Raw genomic sequence first — 13,132 nt, 5'->3', positions numbered from 1 at the left:
ATAGAATCATAGAATAGTTAGGGTTGGAAAGGACCTTAAGATCATTTAGTTCCAACTCCCCTGCCATGGGCAGGGACACCTCGCACTAAACCATGTGGCCCAAGGCTCTGTCGAACCTGGCTTTGAACACTGCGAGGGACGGAGCATTCACAACTTCCTTGGGCAACCCATTCCAGTGCCTCACCACCCTCACTGTAAAGAATTTATTCTTTATATCTAATCTAAACTTCCCCTGTTAACTTTTGAAGCCATTACCCCTTGTCCTACCACTACAGTCCCAAAGAGAGAGTCCCTCCCCAGCATCCTTATAGGCCCCCTTCAGATACTGGATACATGTCCAAGAAGTCATGGGACCTTCTTCCAGTACATTGCACAGGCAAGTGTGTGAACTGGTAGTTAGGTGTTAGCATAAAAGAGAGACTTTCCCACAACAGGCATTAGAAAGAAACCAAAGCAGTGAAGGCATTGCCTTTCAGAGGGATAAATGCATGAATTTATGACACTGGGATCACAAACTTTATGCAGTTGAGATACATGCTTAGTATTTTTGTCTGTTTCTAAGAGTTTAGGTTATACATTTCTGCTAGCTAAAGGAAGAACATGTGTATTGACATTTAAAAAAAGATGTCAGATCTTAGTGTGCTTACTACTCATGGTTATTTTTAAAAAACATATTTCATGGGGTTTTTTAAGGAGCCTTAAATACCCTTTATTGAGTAGTTAATTTAGTGAATTGAGTACAAAAAAAGATGCTTGCAAAAATGAAGAGGGGTGGCAGTTCTCTTCTGAATAAATCATTTCTTGTGTGTAAACCAGAAATTAAGTACTACTTGTTGCCCAAAGGAAAGTGTGTAATACTGCAGAGATTAGAAATACCAGATGATGCACTTCTTGAAGTATTTGTGAAGCAGAAACTAAGCTGATTTGCTCTACCACAAAAACTGGATAAAAATTTGCTATGAGAAGTTGAGACCTAAACTTCAAATTAAAAATTTAGTTTATAGTTTTCATATCTGTCATTTTATAACATAAACCTGTAGCTTGATCTTTGTAATTCCAACAAACCTAATTTAAAATGATCTTGTTTATAAAAGAAATTCAGGATACTGATTTGATTTCAAATACATGTTTTAATAAACCACAAAGTGAGCAGAGGTGAGACATTAGTTCTAAGAGCAAATTCGATTACAGTAAAAGTAATAACCATATTCCTATTGACTTTAGTGATATAGAATCAGCTACAGTTAACTAAGCTGATAGTAGTTTGTTTATTTTTCAGCTATTTGTAGATTTAAAAAATCTTTTCAATCTGTTACTGGAAATAAATGAAACATCAGTGAAAAACTGCATACAGAATGAAGTGTTAGTCTACAGAAGGAAGCTTGTCAACACTGTTTGTGAAACCAACATAGGGTCAACTCATTCTCTCCTCTCTTTTCTTCCACTGTGAAGTACCTAACGCTTTTACATGGGAAAGTGTTTCTGGCTCACCTTGTATACATTGCAGGTAAAGTGGGAAAACATTAAGAAAGAAGATGAGGAACTGAATTTATTTTCAAAGTGTAATAAAAAGGGAGTTAAAGGGAAAAAGACATGATCTTATGAAGACTGAAGAAATACAGTGTCCTCCACAGTGCACCCAAGGTTTGTTGTTATTGGTGCAGTGTAAACAAAATGACCTTTGATGGAATGGGAGAACAATGGTACTTACAAAAATTAATCCTCTTGCTAAGATGACTGGAGCTGGTAACTGCAGGTGAATATCTGGTCTCAGTCAAAAACCTACTGATTCAGTTAAGGCAGAATTTCAGCCAGCAGTATTCCACCCAAGTATTTGCAAATTTTCTTCTCAAACTCTCTCTCAGACAGAGATACAATCTCAAACCTCCAGACAGAGTGATTATTTTGGGATGAAGGACTACTTTATCTTGAAGCTATGAAAATGGGGAAAAATACAACTGCCACTGGGTAACTACCAGTACAGATGCAGACTTTCTGTCACTGCTGACTCTAGCCTAGGTAGGATAGATAGTTTTCAATCCCTTTAAGTTCCTTTCAGGCCAGCAATTTTTCATATCTTGTAGGTGTGTTGTAGCCTCATATAATAAGGCATATTAGAGTTTTGTATATGTTAACTAAAAAGAAAACTGCTAGATATAATTAAACTGTCAACACTTTCCCTCTGAGATTTTCAAGTATCTTTTTGCCACTGTGCTACCTAACTACTCAAATGAGTAGAAGAAATTGCTATGAATTGTTCAAACACTTCAATTCAATGGACAAGACAGATTATCAGTGAGACGAAATATTGTAAATACATAGAAATAGGATGGATTTTTTTTATTACTTAACCATGCAAGTCATTTATTTGAGGCATAAAGGCATTTGTAGGACATGTAATGACAATAGCATTTTGAAGCAAGGCATTTTCAAGAGAAGAGAAAATAAAATGCACCATCAAAAAAGAGAAAGAAAATAATGAAACATTGTATAAAATGTGGAAATAAAGTTTTGAGAAACTGACAGTAAAAAACAAATTGAGAAATATGATAAAGAAAGGAGATAAGGTGTAGGACCACTCTGTAGTTCACACTTACTGATTGCTTATATGTCAATAAAAGATAGGGTCTAATTTTCACATTTGAATTTCAGTGACACTGTTTTCTCCAAACCCAAAGCTGATCTATAGCATCATATGGCTCATTTGAAGTTTTTAAATGACATGAAAATAATTTTTCTATAGTCTTCTTAATTTTTGCCCATAGTCTCAGCCTCTTGATTGTTCTTTTCAGAATTTGTTTAATTCAAAGCAAGCATTAAAAGAATGATAGTATTACTGTCTTTAGCTGAGCATCTTTCCTCCCAAATGACATTGAAGTACTCTGCAAACTGTGTTTACAGGGTTGTAATCACAGTGCAGTTTAGCCTTCTGCAGTTGATTATGGGAATTTCCTCAGTGGTTTGGGTAAAGAATACTGAATGTACCTTGCAACTAGGTATCCTCACCATTTACTCACCTTTTCACTAATAAGCAATTTAGACCTGTGCCAACCATGGTACAATGGTGTGTAGGAAGCCTTCCTGAGAATCATCTCTCAAGCCTTACAGGAAGAGCAAGGTAATTCTGCTAAGATACTCTAGCTTCTGTGGGCAGAAGCCTTTATTGTGCCCAGACATGATGCTTAGTACAGCCAGTGTCCAGGCCAGCAGAATAACTAGGTGCTTATTTGCACCTTGCTCAGTCATAAGGGCTATGATTTTAAAGTTAAGATGGAGGATTGAGTTTGTGCTTTTGATACCACAAAACCATTCAAAAGAAGAGAGAAGTATAACTCCTGCAACATTCAGTTATTGTGTGAAAACATATCCTGTTGCCTGAAGAAACTGCCTAAAAAATCCTAACTCCTCCTTCTTTTTTTTTCTTTTCACCAAGATACTTATAGCTGACCTGCAAAACAATTAAAATGTGAGCTGACAATATCTGCTGATGACACAAAATTATAAACAAGGGGTCACTGTAAAGAGTTGTGGAAAGTTCGCACAATCAATAAAATGACAGCGGCAATTCAATATAAATAAATGTTATATATGTGAAAAAAAATGAATGCCATTATGTACACAATGATAGGCAAGTCAAATGCTAGGAATGATTACAAAAGGAAAACAAAACAAGGCAAAAAAATCACTATGTTGCTGTATAAATTCACTGAGGGATTGTACCTTGAACCCCGTTGTCTGAACAAAAAAGGGCATAAGAGAAATACAAAAGTTACAGAAAAGAGCAGGAAACACAACTGTAATTAGGGATAAACCATCTTAGTCGGCAGAAGAGAAAGCGAGGAGGGCCATTGGTAGCAATATTTAGAAACAGAAGGGAGTCGAAGTAATTAGCTCAAGCTGTTTGCCATCTTAGGCATTACAGAATAAGGAGCTCCAGTAAAAATAACAAGTTACAGACAAAAGACAAACTTCTTTCTATGTAGTTAAGTTGAAATTTCTTTGCCACAGGGTGCTGCAGAGGCCAAATTACATGAGTCCAAAAAGAACTGGGTAAATTCACGTGAGGAAACCCCTACAGATGGTTATTAAATACCACCAAGCCCTCCGTGGCCCAAAAAGCTGCTGAACATTAAATCACTGAAAGTGAAGTTTGTGTTTTGGAGACATATGACTGTAATATTGCATTGTTCATATTTGCTTTTCTAAGCATTTGCTGCTACGAAATGTTGGAATAGGTTGAACTTTGATTTGACCTATTACCATCCTTATAATATTCTTACGTTCAAGTTATTATTTTTATCAAATGGAGATCAAGGTCTTTCCACAATCATAGAGAAACAGTAAGAAGTTGGTCAGTAAGGACACCTTAGGCTGTGTAATGGTGACAAACTGAAATCACATCAAAAGAAATTAAAGCACTTTGTCCTATTTGAGTTTACAGATATATCTGGTCTGTAAGCATAAGTGTCTCATACTCTGGAAAGCTGAGGTCTAATTCAGTTGGAAAAGTTTTTTACATATACCTTGAATAGACTGACATACTAAAAACCAGGATCTCTGACAGTATATATATGTCCGTATCCATTCAAAAATCTTTATCTCATGCATAGTCTAATAAGAAGGCGAAGGACAAATACTTTCTCAGACGAATACAGCTGTTGAGTAATATCCATTTTATGGTGCTGCACTGTAGTTCATCAAATTCTTCACAAAAAAACCCTCCTAGGTCCTGCCTAGTAAAAAATTGCTAAAAAATATTGACCAACTAACACTCATCTCTAAAACTACAGTTTAGGATTTTTCCCTCCACATCTGGATGGATTATTGTAATAGTAATGTATATCTTTCAGATTTACAAATGATCATCAAATATCCTGAAAAATATTAATAAAGATCCTGTAAATACCTAAAAATCCTGTCCAAACTTTCTTCAACATTTTGGTGCTCACTTGGAATGTATGACTCTGAGTTAGTTGTAACAATAAATGGCAAACTACTGAACCAGCTTCCACCTCAGATCTTCAGAGAATACTTTCAGATTATATTTTTCATTAAGATCATAAATATGCAGTGCATATGGGGCTAATTATGAATTAAATTGGGTATTTCTACATCAGCAATACTGATATCATGTATAAGAGGAAAATAGAAGAAAAATGTCTTCAACTGAGGAAATGCAGGCACCTTCAGTTATTAATCCAATCCAGATTTTGGCCAGGGTATTGTATTAGTAGCAACTTTACAATTATGTTATGACTTGTCATAACACTTAGCTATCTAACAAAAAAAAAAAAAAGTATTATTTAGATTTTACTTAGATTTTAAACGTATTTAATTTAACGAATATTAGCTACCATTGCCCAAGTTTCTACTTAATGGTCAGCCTTCTGTAAAATTGACTTCACAAAAATTAAAATGTTCAGATTTGTTTGAATAGTACTTCCTTTAAAGTCAAATAAATTATTTTCTTGACTGCAGTATATGTTTATTTGTTTTAAAAGGTGTAATAAATGTGGATATTTGCCCTAAATTATTTCTTTTAGATTTAAAAAAAAAAAAAAAAAAACCAAAAAAACCCACAACAAAAACATTACTAAAAATGAACAGCGATTTGCTTTTGACCACATTTCAGATAAAACTGAGGAAGTCAAAAAGTAACAGAAAGTGTTAGGTACATCTTTACATCATTACTTGATTTCACAGGGAGATAGATATTTCATAAGAGCTCAGTGGGTTTATGTGGTGAGGTGCTGGCAGTGGCGGCTGCTGGGAGGCCTCTGTGAGGAGAAGCCAGAGCTGCCCTGTGCCGGACATGGTTCCAGCCAGCTCAAACCAGCCTACCACAGAGCACAGCTGAGACCCTCACCCAAGAAGGTGCCTCAGGAAAACAGACTTAAGAAAGGGCAAAAATCCCTGCCAGAGAGGAGGAGGAAGCAAAAAGGAGTGAGGAACAGCACTGCAGACACCAAGGTCAGTGAAGCAGGAGGGGAGGAGGTGTTCTAGGCACCAAAGCAGAGATGACCCTGCAGCCTGTGGTTAAGATCACAGTGAAGCTGGTTGTCCCTTTGCAGCCCATGGAGGACCATTCAGAGGCAAGGTCCTTGCAGGAGCTGTGGCCTGTGGGAGATTCACGCTAGAGCAGTCTGTTACTGAGGGACTGCATGCCATGGGAGGGACCCTGGAGCAAGGGAAGAGTGTGAGGAGTCCTCCCCCTGGGAAGGAAGGGATGGCAGACACGTGTGATGAACTGACAAAAACCCCCATTCCCAGTCCCCCTGCACTACTCAGGGTGCGAAAAGATGGAGAAACGTGAACAAAAGAGTGAAGCAGAGCTTGGGAAGAAGGTCGTGGTGGGGGAAAGGCGTTTATTTTGCTTTGGTTTGGTTTGCATTGTTTTGTTTTCTTCTAGTTTTAGGTTGCTCATCATCCTACTCTGTTTTTAACTGCCAATAAATTAATTTTCCCCAAACTGAGTCTCTTTTGCCCATGACAGTAATTAGTAAGTAATCTCCCTGCCTTCATCTTGACCCATGTGGTTTTCTGTCTTATTTTCTCCTGTGTCTTGTCAAGAAGTGGGAGTGAAAGAATGGGTGGATGACAGTCTGGCAGCCAGCCGAGGCCAACCCACCACAGAAGTGCAAACATAAATTGGTAACTTTGGACTTTTTTCCCAGGAAGAAATTATTTGCAGCAGATTTCTTTACTTCTGGAGAAAATTTATACAGATGTTGGAGCAACTATAATGTGATTTTCACTTCACTTTTCATAGCATCCTACTGAGTTTTCACAAAAAAACTCTAGTAAAATAGTTGGAGCACTGAGAAGGTGTAACAGTGAAATAACACTCTGGAATTAAGTGTAAGAATGCCAAACTTTCCTGTGTTACCACTGTGTAAGGTGCCCAAGTGAGTTCTTAATTTAATTCTTGCTATCCTGTGAAGACAGATTAGAAGCATGCAAGCTTGTGGGTGCATTCTGTGTCATAACAGGTCTGATTCATCTAAAACACTCAAGGAAGAGTTCTGAGCTTTTGTTCTGCATCTTTTCGAAAGGAGTTAATTAAAATGAAATATCACATGGATGCTTAGGCAGGAGCTGGACTTATCAAGTACACAATTCTGCACATTCAGCAATTAAATGTAGGCAATAGGAACTTTTTAGTTACTGATTATATATACATATATGATTTTTACCTTACTGGCCAAATAATAAGATAATCGTCTGAAGCAGCTTAAATGTCATGAACAATCCTACAATTTACAGCACAAGAGAAAATTAAATATTAAAATTAAATATTTCTTTTTGCATTACTGTTTTCCACATGCAAATGTTTTAAAAAGTAGACAAAGCAATATATACATTGTAGTTATTTAAACATGGATTGCAAGTAAATTTAGATATTATTAGGAAAATTTAAGATGGATTCTTGTTCATTGTATTAGCCAGTATACAGTGGGTGGGAAGAATGTAGTGATTACAAAAGGTGTACTTTTATTGCTATGAATCAACATATAGCTGTTTTAAGAGATACTCTAATATGTCCCATTGTACCTTATACCTTATTTTCTATTGTAGTTATCTTGATTAAATAAGTGACTGGAAATAGAAAAGAAATGTATCCAACACTATCTTAAAATATTCCTTACTGACAGCTGTCCAGGATGACCTATGCTTTAATACCATTCCATTCAACATTCATGAAATAATTGAGTGCAAAGTAGCAGTGCTTTAAATAGTAGAAAAATCTATAAATGTAAGGATGAATTAAAAATTAGGCCATGGAAAACACTGTTCTGGGAGGTTAGAAGAGAATGATGGATTTTCCTGCAGTGGTGTTTTAAAATCTGATATTTTACTGAATGGTGCTATGTGCCTTGGTCAAAATGGTTCTAGTTTTGGATGTAAGTAATACGAAGACATCAGGCAGGCCCTCTGCATATGGACAAAATTTATATAACATTATTAAATCTGTCAAATGAAAAATACTTGTACAAAAAAGAAATAAGATTTGTGACACATTTCTGTTCTTCACAGGATGACCAAGAATTGTAGAGCATTGCCTTTTTATTCTGTAATGGCAAGTTAAATTAGCAATATATAACTTTAAGCAATTAATTTTGTTTCAGATGTAACTGAAAAAATGCTTTAGTGTTAAACATTCAGTACTCAGGCTTTTTCTATAAAGGTATAAATATGCAAAATTTCTCCTCTTGAGGCAAGTGGCCAGGTTTACAACATTACAAAGGCACTTAGAAAATCCCTTTATAAATCAGTGAATAAAGCCTCCAGTCTCTTTCCAGACAGTGTAAATATTTTATGCTCATAGAAATCTTGTTTGATTTAGTGACATAGGATTGGGCCACATTTCATTGACTCTTTCATGCAAAGAGAAGTTAAAGAGATGTTAAACACTGATGCAAGCTGAAATCATTGAAGACATGACTCTGCAACTGACTGAAGAAATTAATCTATCTAATCTTAAGTGCAGATCGACCATTTTATGGATTAACTGGTAACATTAAATTAATAGCACACAAACCAAGTTCAGTGTTAGTTTGCTGATAACCGTGATTCGTTTTCATGTATATTGAGTAACATTGTCCCTCTCAGTTATTGAGATTATTCTATATATCCGTTTATAGCGAAAGATTTTTCAATAGAGACTTTTTCTGATCTACCACTAGCAGATTAATTTATTCACAGTACAGCACCCAGTTTGTCAATCTTTGTATTTGTTTCTACTGATAAATTATTTAGTTCAAGTGAATCATTGACACCATTCATGCTTGAAATCAGGGCATAAACTACATCTAGAGATCTTAGAGAACCATAATAAATCACCATATTATCTGTATAAATCTCCATTAATGATCTGATACATAGAGATGGCAGGTTATTCATACAGATTAGAAATAAAAACTGAGTCCAGTCAAGGGCTCATAAAATTTTTAATCATTATTTAGAGTATCAAAGTCATTATAGACTGTAATATTTCATCTACGCATATTTAAATTAAAATTTAAAACTGACTAAAGTGTAATAGTTAAAATAGAAGTAACTTAGTATACAATGAGCACATATCAGCATTTTTGACTCTATTATTCAAATTTATTACACAAAATTTCTCCGACGAGGGAAAAAAAATGGTAAATAAATCCTTTAATGATGTACTTGTTTGGATATTGATTTACCTCTGGACAGGAGAGACTAAAATTGCTGCAGACAGTATCTGTAAGAACCAACAAGAAAATGGAAAGCACTGCAAAGTGCAAGGCATGGGCAAGGAAGTGGGAGGAAAATCAGTGGATCAGTTTTGTACCTTTTGCAATCACACCATGCTGGATTTCAGTGGTTATAAATCATTATGTCTCTACTGGAACCAATGGAACAACCCATGTTTAGGCTATCTGAAGCTCTGTTTGAGAAGAAGAGAGTGTCAAGAACCAGCAGACAGAGATGAATTTGGCCCTGTTTGTTTTATTGAAGGCCTTAGACATTAATGAAAGTACTGTCTGACTAAAAACATGTTTATTTTCATTCCATTTCATTGATGACCACCAATGGATGTAAATGAAAAGTCTTTCCTTTTTCTCTCTTTATATGAGAATAAAGCCTTTCTTTATTCTCATTTAATATTACCTTATTTGTAACTCTAGCATAGTCACTTAAAGTAGAAATATATATATTAATTGCTTAATACCATTTGCTCGCAGACTATGCCAATTCCTCTCTGTCAGCAGTCTCCTTCATTCAATATGTACCTGCCAATGTATAATGTCATCCCTTTTCTTAAGAACTGGAAGGACTGAAAACAAAAGACTAAAACAAGATATTCTCACTATGGAATAGCAGTTCAGAGCTGTGCCGATCAATAAAAGACATTATCTCTTAGGGTTATTGTTGTTTTACATCGTTTCTGTTACTTTGCAACACAAGCACCTCTCCTACCATAAAAGTTAGAAAGTTTTCTGTTCTCCTTTTTACATCTCTATGGTGAAAACAGGGAAAATAGAATGTTTCTAGATCCTGACTGAATAGGGATTCGTTCTGGAGCACTGTGATCAAGTTACAATCTAAAGTGAGAGCAGGGTTTTCCTTGAAGGATGTAGCAGTCCACGTAAAGAGTGCTGATGCTTTAACACAGTGGCACCCTAAGGTGGAAGACCTGTACGGGAAGTCTGAAGGAGAACCTGTGATTTTTAAGGCAATTCAAAGCCATAGTTCAGAGGTGGTTCTAGGAGCAGTACTGAAGCTTTTTAACCTAGGTGCAGCAACAAAAGAAGTTCATACCCTCAGGGAAAGGTACTGAGCTAATCAGAGGCTAGTGCAAAATTCCTCATCTCAGATTCCTGGCTTCATTTAGTGTTCTTCTTGTAAAACTTGATCAAAAGCCAATAGGTAGCACTTTTTTTGTGACAATAATGTTGTATGTTTTGGTCCCCCCTCCTAGGGAGAAGTGTTTTATCTAGGGCAGATTAAAGGCCAGATAAATAAGAAGCGTTTATGGGCTTCTTCTTGTTTTGGAATATTCAGACAGAAGGTTCACCCTGAACTACACCAAGAAGGGAACAGCAAGAGAAATACAGGTGTTACATATAGCAAAGGAGTAGTAATGTAAATGCAGTTGGCCAACCCTGAGTAGTGGCTAAACTAAGATGACAGCAACATGAGAAATGGCAGAAATGAAAAACTGTATAAAGAGAGCCATTACCTTACAGAACTGCTCACCAAGGTGGAATTTTCCAAGGTAATCACATCATGAATAACAAATAAGTGTAGAAAGTTGGCAAAAACTAAGACCCCGGGGAAAGAGTAAATAGGACTAGATGACTTATTTTGTAGGGGATGAAGGTGGTAAAGATGAAGAAACTAGCATGAAAATACCTGTAGAAGGGGTAGTTAGTCATGTGATTGTGGCTGATTAGGAATACGTGTCACCCAGCCCTGTACTTTATCACCTGCTTGATCTGGAGTGGGACACTGGAACCGCTCATTCCACTCTATTCATGTCTAACTTACCTCCATGACCAGGAGAGGAACAGGATGATTTTTCCTGCTATCAGTGAGGAACTATCAAGAGATCTCTTCCTAACATCAGCAAGGGGGTGTCTGGAGGGTATTTCTTGCCAAGGCCTTTTCCTTTTCTTACACTCTTACCTGAGTGTCCCATTACACCTTTTAATTTTTTCTTATGACTCAGTGGCTTAAACTGTAGAGGTGAAGAATCCCCCTCCCTCCACCATTCTCATGCTATCTTTATTCTGGGGAGGGGGTTCATCCTCAGTGCAAGAGCAGTAATTCAAACCTTTTGGTATGGAGAAAATGAGCTGCTAGGTTACAGGGTTTCTTCTCCAAAAGTCTCTGTGCATTTGGCAATGAAAGTGGCAATGATCAGTGAGCTGTGTACTTCATTTAAAGGCCTCATAGAAAATTTCTAAATTATGGTACAGATATATTTAAAGGTTGTACTGTCTTGTCCTCTGATGTAGACTATGTTTACATTTGTTTTTAATAAAGGTATTCTTTATTCTCAGCAATAGGAGAGGATCAAACCCACTCTTTTTGCTCTTGCACGTAAAATCCTATGGTTCAAGCAGACAAGTTAAAGAGAAAATTCTGGGGGATAAAGAAAGCAAACTGCGTTTTTAAATCTGGTAATGATGTAGCAAAGGAAATTCAAGTGGTTGAATCCAACAGTTTAGCTTAGAATGTATAAGGCCAATAGTTGAATGTTATTTTTTTTTAACATGTCATTATAATATATGTTTGTTCACACTCTGACATATTGTAGCATCTAAAAAAAGCTGGGCATATTTTAGATTAACAGCATGCATCTATAATTTTGCTCTCTTTAGTTAATATTTTGAGACTTTTGCTGTATTAAAGAGCTTTAGCCCATCAAAAAGGTTTTCCTGAGCTTCTTTGACTTTACATCACAGCAGACACCAATGTCACACCAGTCCCTAGGGTATTCTCAGATGCATATAACCTAAAATTCCTCTCACAGAGATTTAAAGAATTACTCCTTAGTACTTAAATTCAAGTTTTGTTCTCCATTTAAAATATTCAGCTCTCTACTACTCTGTGTGGCTGTACATCAGTTGATAGCCAGCAGAGCTAGGTTTTCAGATTAAATAGTATTAGCTCTGATTAAAAGAAGCAGTAACCAAAAAAAGCAATTGCTACCAAAGTTGAGCTTCAAATAAACTTCTCTATAGAACTATTGTTTGTACCATGATGATCATGCTTTATTGCTACTGTTTTCCATTACCAAGTGATAATAAACTCAAAAGCTACTAAAAAAAAGATTATTCCTTATTGCACATCAGACAATGCAGACACTCATTTATATTTTCCTAAATGTGCCAGGCACAGTAAAGGTCAGAAGTTGTGTACAACATGCTTATTCAGATATGCTGTTCTCACCATTTCCTGGTATACCCACATACATTCACATAAGGAATATGGGATTAGGCTTGTGTATATGATTTGGGGTGCAAAGGAGAAGAGGACATTCAGTTTTATACTTTAAAAGATGTAAAGGAGTGATAGAATTCACCAGCCTAGTTGCTGAAATATAGAATTTCTATTATCACTACAGATATTAGTTAAAGTTTTCCACAGCTGACCTCTTAACTCTGTACAATACAGATGGAAAACTCAAAAGTCAGATACTGAGAAAATAAAGGAATTAGTTCACTTGTATAAGATATTTATGCAGCCTATAATATAACAGAATCACAGAATGGTTTGGGTTGGAATGGACCTTAAAGATCATCTAGTTCCAACCCCCCTGCCATGGGCAGGGACACCTTCCACTAGACAAGGTTGATCAAAGCCGCATCCAACCTGGCTTTGAACACTTCCAGGGATGGGGACACTTCCAGGGATGTCATCATTAATGTACCCCTATTACCCTAAACAGATGTCTTTTTATGTGCATATTTTTGAAGGCCATAGAAACTCTTCTTTCTAAAACATTGACCTCTGATAAAATGATTCATTTTTGTCTAAGAATGTGTGCACTGTAATGAGCTGCAGAACTAAAACATGTAGGAGACCTGCATAATTGGATCTCATCCTGATAATTTGGTATAAAATGCTAGTGACAATAAATGTGATCATAATTGAT

The sequence above is a fragment of the Strigops habroptila genome, chromosome 3 (genome assembly GCF_004027225.2).
Source record: "Strigops habroptila isolate Jane chromosome 3, bStrHab1.2.pri, whole genome shotgun sequence".
Classification (NCBI taxonomy): domain Eukaryota; kingdom Metazoa; phylum Chordata; class Aves; order Psittaciformes; family Psittacidae; genus Strigops; species Strigops habroptila.
This window is presented reverse-complemented; position numbering follows the sequence as displayed.